The sequence below is a fragment of the Bufo bufo genome, chromosome 6 (assembly GCF_905171765.1).
Source record: "Bufo bufo chromosome 6, aBufBuf1.1, whole genome shotgun sequence".
In the NCBI taxonomy this organism is placed as follows: domain Eukaryota; kingdom Metazoa; phylum Chordata; class Amphibia; order Anura; family Bufonidae; genus Bufo; species Bufo bufo.
In genome coordinates, this window is record NC_053394.1 from 69,523,795 (window position 1) to 69,537,090 (window position 13,296).

At 48.5% G+C, this 13,296-nt stretch overlaps 1 protein-coding gene across 1 annotated transcript in view; it reads right to left on the minus strand.

Moving 5' to 3' along the window:
• LZTS2 (leucine zipper tumor suppressor 2) overlaps positions 1 to 3,455 on the minus strand; it is a 139,272-nt gene extending 135,817 nt beyond the window's left edge. Inside the window, exon 1 of the mRNA XM_040435205.1 lies at positions 3,312 to 3,455. The gene's annotated coding sequence lies outside the window, so the exon portion shown is untranslated. The remainder of the gene's footprint in view (positions 1 to 3,311) is intronic.
• Positions 3,456 to 13,296: the final 9,841 nt, after the last annotated feature.

A 13,296-nucleotide genomic window follows, 5' to 3' on the forward strand; every position in this document is an offset into this window, starting at 1 on the left:
AACTTCATTTTACTGTAGTTATAAGGTGGACAGGGGGGATACTTAGATGATTCTAATACACTTTGTAAGACCTGTACTGTCATATATATACCTAAATATGCTTTTTGGGCCTGTCAGTGTCCCTTTAAAGAAACTAATGTCATTTTGTTTAGGCCTCATGCACATGACCGTTGTTGTGTTCCGTTCCGCAAAATGGGGTTCCGTTGTTCCGTGATCCGTTTCCGTGTGTCTTCCTTTATTTTTGGAGGATCACCAGACATGAAGGAAAGTAAAAAAAAGTCTAAGTCAAGTTTGCCATGCAAATGATAGGAAAAAAATGGACGCGGATGACAATCTTGTGTGCCTCCGCGTTTTTTCACGGTCCCATTGACTTAAATGGGTCCGCAAACCGTTTTCCGTGAAAAAAATAGGACAGGTTATATTTTTTTGACGGACTGGAACCACGGATCACGGACGCGGATGACAAACGGTGCATTAGCCAAGTTTTCAACAGACCCATTGAAAGTCAATGGGTCCGCAGAAAATCACGAAAAACGGAACAACGGACACGGAATAAAACAACGGTCGTGTGCATGAGGCCTTACGCTGTCATTACACGTCACTGTCACCTATTCATGTTATTTAGGCCTCTTGCACACGAACGTTTTTTTTCCTGTTTCTGTTCCGTTTTTTGCGTTCCGTATACGGAACCATTCATTTCAATAGATCCGCAAAAAAAACGGAAGGTACTCCGTATGCCTTCCGTTTCCGTATTTCCGTTCAAAGATAGAACATGTCCTATTATTGTCCGCATTACGGACAAGGATAGTACTGTTCTATCAGGGGCCAGCTGTTCCATTCCGCAAAAAACTAAATGCACACGGACGTCATCCGTATTTTTAGCAGATCCGTTTTTTGTGGACCGCTAAATACTGAAAAAGCCATACGGTCGTGTGCAAGAGGCCCTAGACTGATTTTCCTATGGAGGAAGAATCTGATCTGAACAAAAATCATAATAATTGACTCCACTTTGATTTACATGAAAAATTCACACTTGGTTGTCATTACTAGTCTTGAGCGAATCGAGGTTCGCACCATCGATCCGAAGTCGATTCATTCAAAAACTGTGACCACTAATACGCCTTTTTACTGACGCAAACAACGGGGATTTTAGCTAAACACCTGGCTTTAATCAATCATTACATGTTCCCAAAATGGTGCATTAAAAACTAGAACTTGTCCTGCAAAAAATAAGACCTGATACAAGTACAGTGATGAAAAAAGAAAAAAAAGTTAGTTCGTGGAATGCGATTTAAAAAAATAAATAAATGTGCAGTCACGTGAGGGGTTTAAAATTAGGAATCCAAAGTTGGGTTTGGTTCCGGCTGGTACCTCAGTACCAAACCCAACTTCGGATTCCGAATTTTGAATGTTTTTAAAGATGCAGAAATTAATACCGAATTCACCAAAGTCTCAAGCGACTTCGGGTGAAACGAAGTTTAGCTCCACGGAACCAGTACATTTTAAATGTTGACAGCCATTCAAATCAAAGTTTTTCGGATCTACGATCCGAAGCTCGATTCGCTGAAGACTAGTCATTACGTTCCGGGTTCACGGCGGCAACTTCCTGTAGAGTATATCTGGACAGACAAAGTACATTTCTATTGGCTCAAAACAATCAGAAGTTCCCAAAAAATGCAACGATTAGGCCGAGGCTACATGGCGGCTTGGCTGCGACTAGCGTCGCACGACAAAAGATCGCCGCACAGCAGGGCGGCCTCACATGTGAACTCGCCAGCTGCAGTGACCCCAGAAAAATAAATGCATAACTATTGGATTTCTTATAAATCTGGGGTTGCAGAGGTCACACGGTGACACCATCCGCCTGTAAGGCCGCAATGCGAGGCTTGTTGTGGCCCAGCCTTAGGCCTCCTTCACATTTCTGCGTCCATTTGATGTCTGGGGAAAATCCATCAAGATGTCCGGGAAGGATCCGCGTTTGGTCCGTGGGTCCGTTTTTCACCCTCCGTGTGTCATCTATATTCCACGGACACTGCTCAGCCGAAAAATCTATCTCCTAGCAACGGTCTGTGAAACACAGGCAAAATATGGACCCATAGACTATAAAGGCGCGATAAATCCGTAAAAACACGCGCAAAAACAGAGCGTGCATCCGTGGTGTAAGCCCGAAACCCCTGGATCAGTGGTCAGTGAAAAACAGACCAAACACTGACGATGCCCGTGTTCTGTCAGTGGTTTTTGACAGACTTCAATGTGGTGCATGTGTACATGCGGAAAATGTAAATGTGAACGAGGCCTTAGGGCTCATGCACACAAACTTATTATTTTTTTTTTTTTATTTCCTTCTGTTTTTTACAGGTCCGTATGTGGAACCATTCACTTCAATGGGGCTTGAAAAAAAAAAACGGAAATGAGTGTGCATTCCATGTCCGTATATCCGTTCGGCCCAAAGAATTATAATAGAACATGTCTTATTCTTGTCCGTTTTGCGGTGCGGACAAGGACAGGCATTGTTACAATGGAGCCGCAACGAAATAAAAAAGATGACATCTGTGTGGAATCCTTTTTTTTTTTGCTTTTTTGCAGATCTGTGTTTTGCGGACCGCAAAATACATACGGTTGTGGGCATGAGCCCTTAGGCTGAGGGTCACATATACAGAAAATTGTAATGATGCACCGCCCGTGACCCGGCATCTGATCGCCAATGGACTTGCGAAACGACTGCGACAGTCACAATAAATCCGACCGCGTCGATTTTGGATTGCAGGTCACATGTGACTTTGCCACCACAGGATACAATACATGCCAGTCGAATGCAGCCGCGACTTTTCCACACTTTTACAGTTTCACGACTTTCTTGACACACTCGCTGTCGTTCGCGGCCACTTTCCGTGTATTTCTATCGTTGTGCACGCTCAGCACATATCCTAAAACTTTGCGCACTGCAAGCTGCGATACTTGAGCGCGACACGGAGACTGCCCGCTCTTACAACGCGCAGGAGTTACACGCGGATTGTTTAATCTGACGCGGAAATATAATTCACTATTAGGAAAAACAATCAATTAAATAAAAAGTAATAAAACTGAAGATGTAGAGTCCAAAAGGCAAAAAAGACTAATTGCAGTTACCCAAAATGACACATTCAGCTGCTGCAGAACCTCTTGGAAAACAAGGGCCATTAGAACTGAAGCCCCCACCGCTGGGGTCTCTGCTCCACAATGGGTGCCCCCTCAGCTCTGCTGCATCTCATATGCAATTCATTACAGAGTCCAAGAAGAAAGTGCAGCCCCGGACCCTGCGCAGTACCTACCTGGCAGGAGGACACTTCCCGGCCCTGCAGTCCGTGCTCTGGAGCAGCCACCACCCGCAGAACCTCCAGCCGAGCTCCCAGCACTGTCCCCAGGAGCTCACACTTCACACCGGTCTGCTGCGTAGCATCGCTGGGACAGTCACATCGGACAGCCCCCTGTCTCCGCCCCGCTGGGTGCAGGACACGCCCCCTCCCTGTGAGCTGCTCGCCAATGGGACTGAGAGTGTGGCGGGGCCCCGACAGGGACTGAGCGACGGACGACCAGAGAACTGTGCCTGAGACCACAGGCCTGAGGGGGCGCTGCAGCCGTCAGCCCGTCTCATCCAATTTACCACAATGTGACTGTGTATATTGCACCAACCATAACTGGTTACAATCAGTTAGAATAGTTTCAGTTTTATTGCATGCATTTCCCATTTTTTCATATATCTTTAACCCTTTCAGCACATCGCCTATTTTTATTTATTTTTCTATTTTTTTTTTTTCATTTTCGTTTTTCCTTTCTCACCTTCTAAGAGCCATATATAATTTTAAATTTTTTCCTAGATAGCTTTATTTTATTTTTTTGCAGGACTAGTATTTTTAGGCCTCCTGCACACCACCGTTTTTTTTTTTACGGTCTGCAAAAACGGGGTCCTTGATTTTTGGAGGATCCACGGACATGAAAAAAAAGTCGTTTTGGTGTCCGCCAGGCCGTGCGGAGCCAAACGGATCCGTCCTGAATTACAATGCAAGTCAATGGGGACGGATCCGTTTGACGTTGACACAATATGGTGCAATTGCAAACGGATCCGTCCCCCATTGACTTTCAATGTAAAGTCAGGAGTCCCTTTTATACCATCGGATCGGAGTTTTCTCCAATCCGATGGTATATTTTAACTTGAAGCGTCCCCATCACCATGGGAACGCCTCTATGTTAGAATATACTGTCGGATATGAGTTAGATCGTGAAACTCAAATCCGACAGTATATTCTAACACAGAGGCGTTCCCATGGTGATGGGGACGCTTCAGGTTAGAATATACTAAAAGAACTGTGTACATGACTGCCCCCTGCTGCCTGGCAGGTGGCTGCCAGGCAGCAGGGGGCAGACCCCCCCCCCGTTTTTAACTCATTGGTGGCCAGTGCGGCCGCCCCCCCCCCTCCCCCCTGTAGTTAACTCTTTGTTGTCCAGTGCAGCCGGCCCCCCTCCCCTGTAGTTAACTCATTGGTGGCCAGTGGGCCCCCCCTCCCTCCCCTGTAGTTAACTCATTGGTGGCCAGTGGGCCCCCCTCCCCTGTAGTTAACTCTTTGTTGTCCAGTGCGGCCGCCCCCCCCCCCCCTCCCCTGTAGTTAACTCGTTGGTGGCCAGTGGGCCCCCCTCCCTCCCCTGTAGTTAACTCGTTGGTGGCCAGTGTGCCCTCCCCCCTCCCTCCCCCTCCTAATTAAAATCTCCCCCCTATCAGTAGTGGCAGCGGAGAGTACCGATCGGAGTCCCAGTTTAATTACTGGGGCTCCGATCGGTAACCATGGCAACCAGGACGCTACTGCAGTCCCGGTTGCCATGGTTACTTAGCAATTTGTAGAAGCATTATACTTACCTGCGAGGCTGCGATGTCTGTGTCCGGCCGGCAGCTCCTCCTACTGGTAAGTGACAGATCATTAAGCAATGCGCCGCACAGACCTGTCACTTACCAGTAGGAGGAGCTCCCGGCCGGACACAGACATCGCAGCCTCGCAGGTAAGTATAATGCTTCTACAAATTGCTAAGTAACCATGGCAACCGGGACTGCAGTAGCGTCCTGGTTGCCATGGTTACCGATCGGAGCCCCAGCGATTAAACTGGGACTCCGATCGGTACTCTCCGCTGCCACCAATGATAGGGGGGGAGATTTTAATTAGGAGGGGGAGGGAGGGGGGAGGGCCCACTGGCCACCAACGAGTTAACTACAGGGGAGGGAGGGGGGGCCGGCCGCACTGAACAACAAAGAGTTAACTACAGAGGCGGGAGGGGGGGCCAGCCGCACTGGACAACAAAGAGTTAACTACAGGGGAGGGAGGGGGGCCCACTGGCCACCAACGAGTTAACTACAGGGGAGGGAGGGGGGGGGGGCGGCCGCACTGGACAACAAAGAGTTAACTACAGGGGAGGGAGGGGGGGCGGCCGCACTGGCCACCAATGTGTTAACTACAGCGGGGGGGGCCTGCCTGGCAGCAGGGGGCAGTCATGTACACAGTTCTCAGTATATTCTAATCGTTAATTTCTAACGATAATTTGTTTTCCCTTAGTCCTAACAGTGGCACAGATGGGGTATTCTGCCCCTGTGGACTGGTTAGGACAGGTGGAAGTTTTAATGAAACAATAAAAAACCACTGGCATGCACACGCCCTCCCTGCCCCCAATAAAGAGGGGTGTGACCCTCCGAACCCTGTGTAATTACAAGTAGACAAACATAAGCACAATTAATAAACATAGGGGGGGAAATTTGTGTGCCACTGTTAGGACTAAGGGAAAACAAATTATCGTTAGAAATTAACGATTCCCTTACGTCCTAACCAGTGGCACAGATGGGGATTTAGCAAGTAGAAACCCCCATGGGAGGGTCCTCATGCCTGGCGGAAGATAACACTGTCCGGCCAAATGAGGAATAACTATGTATTCTAGTATCCACTCTATAGTGTGAGATAAAAGTGGAGTGAGAACTCCAAGAAGCTGACTTACAGATCACGTCCAATGGGATCGAGCTTCTCTCTGCAAAAGAAGTGGCCACTGCTCGAGTAGAGTGGGCCCTTACAAATTCAGGGGGCTCCGAGCCCTGAGACATATAAGACTCCCGAATTGCCTCTTTAATCCAGCGACTGATGGAGGGCTTAGAGGCTTTCCTCCCCTTATGGGTACCGGAAAAAAGGATAAGGAGGTTTTCATCCTTCCTAAATATCTTGGAGCGTTGCAGGTAAATCCTAAGACATCTCGCAATATCGAGGGTATGGAGCCCTCTTTCCTCAGAGGAGGGGGGTAGAGCCAATGTTGGTAGGGAGATCACCTGATTGATATTGTCAAAGGAAGGAACCTTTGGGATGAAGGTAGGTAAAAATTTTAGAAGTACCCGATCCTGTAGGAACTTCGTATATGGCTCAAAGGCAGAAAAAGCCTGGAGTTCCCCAACTCGCTTTGCAGAGGTAACAGCTAACAAGAAGGTGATCTTCCAGGTCAGGAACCTGAATCCCGCCTCCTCTAGGGGCTCAAAGGGGGGAGATGATAACCCCCTGAGCACGACCGACAAATCCCAGGCCGGGATAGGTCTGATTACTGTAGGCTTTAATCTTGAGGCTCCCTTCAGGAATCTCTTGATAAGGGGGTCTTGAGAAATAGCTCTGTTGAGACAAGCAGAGATTGCTGAAATCTGCACTTTAAGGGTAGCTGGTGATAGCCCCCTATCCAGACCGTCCTGAAGAAATTGGAGGATCATCGGGATGGAAGCTTCAGCGGATCTTTGCTGATGCCTTGTACACCAGGATGAAAAGATCTTCCAGATTCTGGAGTAGGCCTTATTGGTAGCTTCTGATCTGGAGTGCTCCAGGGTTCTCAAGACAGACCCCGATAGCCCTTCTACTCTTAGAAGGGACTGATCAACCTCCAGGCTGTCAGGTTGAACATTTGAAGATTTAAGGAGACCTGGGTGCCCCCCGACACCAGTACTCTCTCTGGGGGAAGCCTCAGAAATTGACCCCGACTCATCTGTAAGAGTTGGGTAAACCAAGCTCTTTTTGGCCAGTATGGGATAATGGCGATAACTGACACTTGGTCCTGCCTGATTTTCATCAAGACCCTTGGTATCAAGGAAATTGGAGGGAAGATGTAGGCCAGCCTGAACCTCCATGGGATTGACAGTGCATCTATTGCCACCGGGTTGTCCTCCCTGTAAAGGGAGCAATACCTCTCCACCTTGGTGTTGAACCTCGTTGCCATGAGATCGATCTCTGGAATGCCCCACCTGAGCGTTATCTCCTTGAAGACCTCTGGATGAAGTGACCATTCTCCGGTTGGAAGACCTCGGCTCAGGCGATCCGCAATCACATTGTGAACTCCGCGAATGTGAACGGCTGATAAGTGGGTGAGGTTCAGTTCTGCCCAATCCAAAATCACCCATATCTCTCTCAGGAGACTTTGTGACCTCGTGCCTCCCTGCTTGTTGATATACAACACAGCGGTCATGCTGTCTGATTGTACCTTCACTGCCTTCCCTCGAATGACGGGAGCAAAATGAAGAAGAGCTAGTCTGATTGCTCTGATCTCCAGGAGATTCGATGACAATAACCTCTCCTGAGGTGTCCAAGTTCCCTGGACTGTCTTGTCCTGAAGATGCGCACCCCAGCCTACCAGGGATGCGTCTGAAGTAAGTATGATCCAAGAGGGCTGGATCAGGGACTTGCCGTCCGTGAGGTGGGACCACCACCTCAGAGAGGATCGGACTTTGTAAGGCAGGGAGTGCACGGAATTGAGTCCCACTGGACTGTGATTCCACTTGGCTAATACTTCCGACTGGAGCGGACGTAGATGCCATAATGCCCAAGGTACCGCCTCTGCGGTTGAAGACATTAGTCCCAACATCCTCATCCACGTTGGAATCGTTACCTGTTTTGGTACAGAGAGGGAACGGGCTGTCTGTTGCACGGATTGCCTTCTTTCTGGAGTGAGATGAATCGTCATCCTGACTGAATCCACCATGAACCCCAGGAACCTTACCGAGGTGGCTGGCTGAAGTTGGGATTTGTCCCAATTGATTATCCATCCTAACTGATGTAGGAATGTAACAGCCTGTTGGATGTGTTGGGACAGGATCGCTTGGGAAGGGGCTCTGAGGAGCCAGTCGTCCAGGTATGGAACTATACTCAGGCCCTGAAGCCTTAGTGCGGCCACCACAGAGACCACTACTTTGGTGAAAGTATGTGGGGCTGAAGAAATCCCAAACGGGAGGGCCACAAACTGAAAATGTTTTAGGACCCCCCCCCCCCCCCCCCCCCCCCGCGATCCTTAAGAATCTTCTGGACCCAGGATGGATGGGAATATGGAGATAAGCATCCTTGAGGTCTAAGGTTGCCAAGAAATCTCCCGGCATAAGAAGATTGGTCACTGACTGGATAGTTTCCATACGGAACTTCTTTTGTTTTATGAAACGGTTGAAGAACCTCAGATCTATAATCATCCTCCAACCTCCGGTACCCTTGGGTACCAGGAAAACTGGGGAGTAGATACCTGTTCCCCTCTCTTGGAGAGGAACCTCTTCTAAGGCCCCCTTCTGGAAGTATTCTAGCACGTAACTTTCTAGAATCTTCTGCTTGTTGCTGGGAAGAAGCCTTGTTTGGACAAACTTGTCCAGAGGCAAACTGCTCAAGTCTACAAGGTAGCCCTGAGAAATTACACGCAGGACCCAACTGTCTTGGATATGATCCTGCCAACAAGGTAAAAAGTGCTGTAGGCGACCGCCTACGGGAATGTGGGGAGAAGGGAGCCCGAGATTTCCAGTCAGACCGGCTAAATACCAAGAGCCTTGAGGAGGCCCGCAATCAGAGCGCCGAGGACTTCTTGGGGGGTCTAGAACCCCGAGAGGATTTCCCTCCTCTACGGGAACCCCAATTCCTCTGGGGTCTGGGTTGCGGTTCCGCTCTGGAACTATACCCCTTGCCCCGACCACGAAAAGACTGCTGGGGAAGGGACTTGCCCTTCTTGTCCGACAGCCCCTCCATTATGTGGTCAAGCTCTGCACCAAAGAGTTTGCCGGGTTCGTACGCCATGGCACAAAGATTATGTTTTGAGGTCGTATCGGCCTTCCAAGGTTTCAACCAAAGCGGACGCCTGCCCGCGGTTGAAAGAGCCATGGACTTGGATGCCAGCTTCAATTGTTGTGGAGCTGCGTCACACTAGAAGTCAATGGCAAGGCTGGCCGTCTTACATGAGGCCAGAATGTCGTCCCTAGAGACCCCTTGGTCCAGGTCAGACTGAATTTGGGAGAATCTAGATTTTAAAAAATTCGCCACTTCGGACGAGGAAATTGCGACTGAGGCGGAGGCCGAGGAATAAGCGCGCCTAAGGGCGCAGTCCGCCTTCCAGTTCATTGGGTCCAGCAAACTTGACCCGTCGTCCGATGGGATCAGGGTCCTTCTGGATAATTTCGCGATCGCCATGTCCACCTTGGGGACAGGCCCCCAGGACGATACCTGATCCTTTTTGACCGGAAACACAGCCTTGAACCTTTTGGTCAACACTGGACCTTTCTCTGGCTTTCTCCACTCTGTTTTCATCAGAGACAGGAGAGAATCATCCGCTTTAAAGGCCCTAGGCCCCCTAGAGGCAGAGGATGAGGCTTCCCCCGGATCAACGTCCTGGTCCCCCGACCGGACGGATTTTAGTAGCCGCTGGGCCTTCTCCAGTGGAAAAAAATATGAGAATCCATCCTCCTCATCCGAGGAGGAAGAGGCTGAACCTTCCCTCGCCTCCTGACCCCCCGAGACCTCCATCGCCCGATGGGGGGAGGAGGGATGATGACGTTTGGAGACCAGGGTACTCTTCAACTCCTGTATCGAGGCGTTGACCTGGCTTATGTTGGACTCCATGTACCCCTTCACCCAATCGACCACGTCGTGGACAGATGGCTCCAGCTGGGGGAGTGTCTTGGCCCTACAGGATGGGCACCGGGAGAAATCGTAAGAGTCCTCCAGGACGATCTGGCAGTCATGGCACTGCAGGTGGCGCCTTTTGCCCGCGGACTTCCTGCTGGGCTCTCGCTCACCGTCACCGGTAGACGACATGGCTGAAAATTAAAAGAGACATGAATTTAGCAAAATTCAAGAAAACAGAGCTTAATCGCAAGCTTCAGGATCTTTACCCAGAAGATCCTAGCAAGCAAAAAAGATTTTCAGCACAGAGAGGTTAGCAAACACTCTAGCACCAAACCACACTCAAGGTTAACAGCAAGCTGCGCTCCAGGAGACTGAACCTGGAACTTCACCAAGTTTAAATAGGGTTGTTGGCGCCAAAAAAAGAAAGCCCCGCCCACAAAAGGGGCGGGGTAAACCTCTAAGTTTATCTCTTTGGAATTAAGACAAAACTCTAAACTATGGACCCAGAGAGGGACCCTGAAACATTTAAAGGCCCCCCACGGCCTTAGATCATCAAAATACACCTCTGGCCGACGATACCGATCGGCCGGAGCGAAAACTGGAAGTGACGTCACCTGACGTCACTTCCGCAAGATGGCGACGCCCAGCCGAACATGCGGGACGCCGCTACCACCGCTCTAGCCACTCCACCTCCGTGAATGAAGTAAGCCCCAACAGTCAGGGCTCTGTATAATGGAGCAAGGCACAGCTAAGGCCTGGAGGACATCCTCAGGCCGCATAGGAGGAGCGGCCCAGTTCCAAAGGAACAAAATAAAGGGAAAAAACACACTCTCTCCACCGCAAGGATGGAGGAGTGCACCACCCGTCCCGTCCGGGGGGTTCGGAGGGTCACACCCCTCTTTATTGGGGGCAGGGAGGGCGTGTGCATGCCAGTGTTTTTTTTATTGTTTCATTAAAACTTCCACCTGTCCTAACCAGTCCACAGGGGCAGAATACCCCATCTGTGCCACTGGTTAGGACGTAAGGGAACTAGAAGCGTCCCCATCACTATGGGAACGCCTCTGTGTTAGAATATACTGTCGGATTTGAGTTTGCACGAAGTGAAAACTCATCTCTGAAAAAACTTTTATGCAGACGAATCAGCGGATCCGTCTGTATAAAAAGTAACCTACGGCCACGGATCACGGACGCGGATGCCAATCTTGTGTGCATCCGTGTTCTTTCACGGACCCATTGACTTGAATGGGTCCGTGAACCGTTGGCCGTGAAAAAAATAGGACAGGTCATATTTTTTTCACGGCCAGGAAACACGGATCACGGATGCGGCTGCAAAACTGTGCATTTTCCGATTTTTCCACGGACCCATTGAAAGTCAATGGGTCCGCGAAAAAAAAAACGAAAACGGCACAACGGCCACGGGTGCACACAACGGTCGTGTGCAGGAGGCCTTAATGGCGCTGTTTATTTTACTATAGCTTGTATGGAAAAATGGGGAAAAAATTTTTGTGGGATAAATCCGGGAAAAAAAATCACAATCTCGCCAAGGTTTTTTTTTGGGGGGGGGGGGTTGATTTTATGACATTCACTGCTGCGCTGAAAATGACGTGACCTCTCACCTTATTCTGTGGGTTCAGCGCAATTACAGTGATAGTAAATTTGTATCGTTTTTATGTCTTGCTACTTAAAAAAAAATAAAAAAAATGTAAAACCTTTTTTGGAGGAGGAGGGTGCAGCGAGATGACCCAAAAAAAACAAACAGCAAATCGTCCTTTTTTTTTTTTTCGTCGCAGCGTTCACCTCACAGGAAAATAGTTTTTCTATATTAATAGTCTGGACATTTTGAGACGCAGCGACACGTGTTATTTTTATATTTTGTATTGGGAAATATTTAGTTTTTTTTTTTTTTTTAAATTTTTTAACATCTTAAGGGCTTATGCACGACTTTTGCCGTTTTTTGCGTTCCGCAAATTGCGTATCCCGGCTGTGTGTGTTGTGCATTTTGCAGAACAGAACGTCGGGCCCATAGTAGAACAGTCCTACCCTTGTCCGTAATGTGGACTAGAACGGACATACAGAGTGCTGTCCGCATCTTTTGCAGCCGCATTGAAGTTAATGGGTCTGCATCCGACCCGCAAAAAAATGAGCATCGGATGCGGACCAAAAATATGGTCATGTTGCAACAACTCAGGAGACATACTTGCATTTTTAACCCCTTAGTGATTTAGCCTTAAAGGGGTTGTCTCACCTCAGACAATGGGAGCATATCACTGGGATATGCCCCCATTGTCTTATAGGTGCAGGTCTCACCGCTGGGACCCGCACCTATATTGGGAACGGAGCCCCTCAAAGTGGTGGCAGGAAGACTCCGGTCTGTACACCACCAAACACTCTCCCCATAGAAGTGAATGGGAGCGCACCGCGCATGACCGGCCATGGCTCCCATTCACTTCTGTGAGCCCGACGGAAATAGCCGAGCCAGCTCTGGGCTATTTGCGGTGACCCCATAGAAAATGAATGGAGGGCGGCTGCGCATGTGCAGTGCGCTCTCCACCACTTTCAGGGCTCCACACCTATTAGACAATGGGGGCATATCCTAGCAATATCTGTGATGAGACAATCCCTTTAAGGACCAGTAATATTTGCCTCATAGCTTTTTTATTTTTTCTTCAAAACATTTTTCATGATTTTGCGGGCTGAATTATATTTTGTTACAAACCATTTTGGGTTACATATAGAGTATTAAATAACTTTGCTGTTTTTTTTATCATCCCCCCCCCCCCCTAGAAATAAAAGAATCAATTTTAACATTATTTTGTAGAATTTATTTATAGCGTTCACTGTGTGGTATAAATAACATAACATTATGTGAGTCTATGCAATGATGATAATGATGATAATGCCAAATTTCTACATATTTTCTTTATATTTTTTCTTCCCTTCTGCAGGCTGTCAGCTCCCCCCTCCAGACTGAAGAGGAGGGGGGGTGGCTGCTTTTGTTGCTCATATCTCAGAATTTGTAGCAGCTAGAGATATAGGCCTGGTTTTGTTTGAAAGCTGGCAAGACCAGAATCACAGCATTATGTGCACTACATCGGAAGATATAGCTGTTAGATATAGGTCGGAAGATATAGCTGTTAAATATAGGTCGGAAGATATAGCTGTTAGATATAGGGTTGGCAGTGAATGCACCTGAAATTGAAAGGAAAAGCGGGTTTTACTGCTTTTACTCTCGACTCGATTTCTAACAGCTATATCTCCCGATGTAGTGGAGGTAATGCTGTGATATCAATCCCGAGATATAAGCAGATAAAGCAATCCCCATCTCTCTGCAGGTCCACTGAACTGTGGTCACAGCATTATGTCAGTACAGTTCAGTGGACCTACG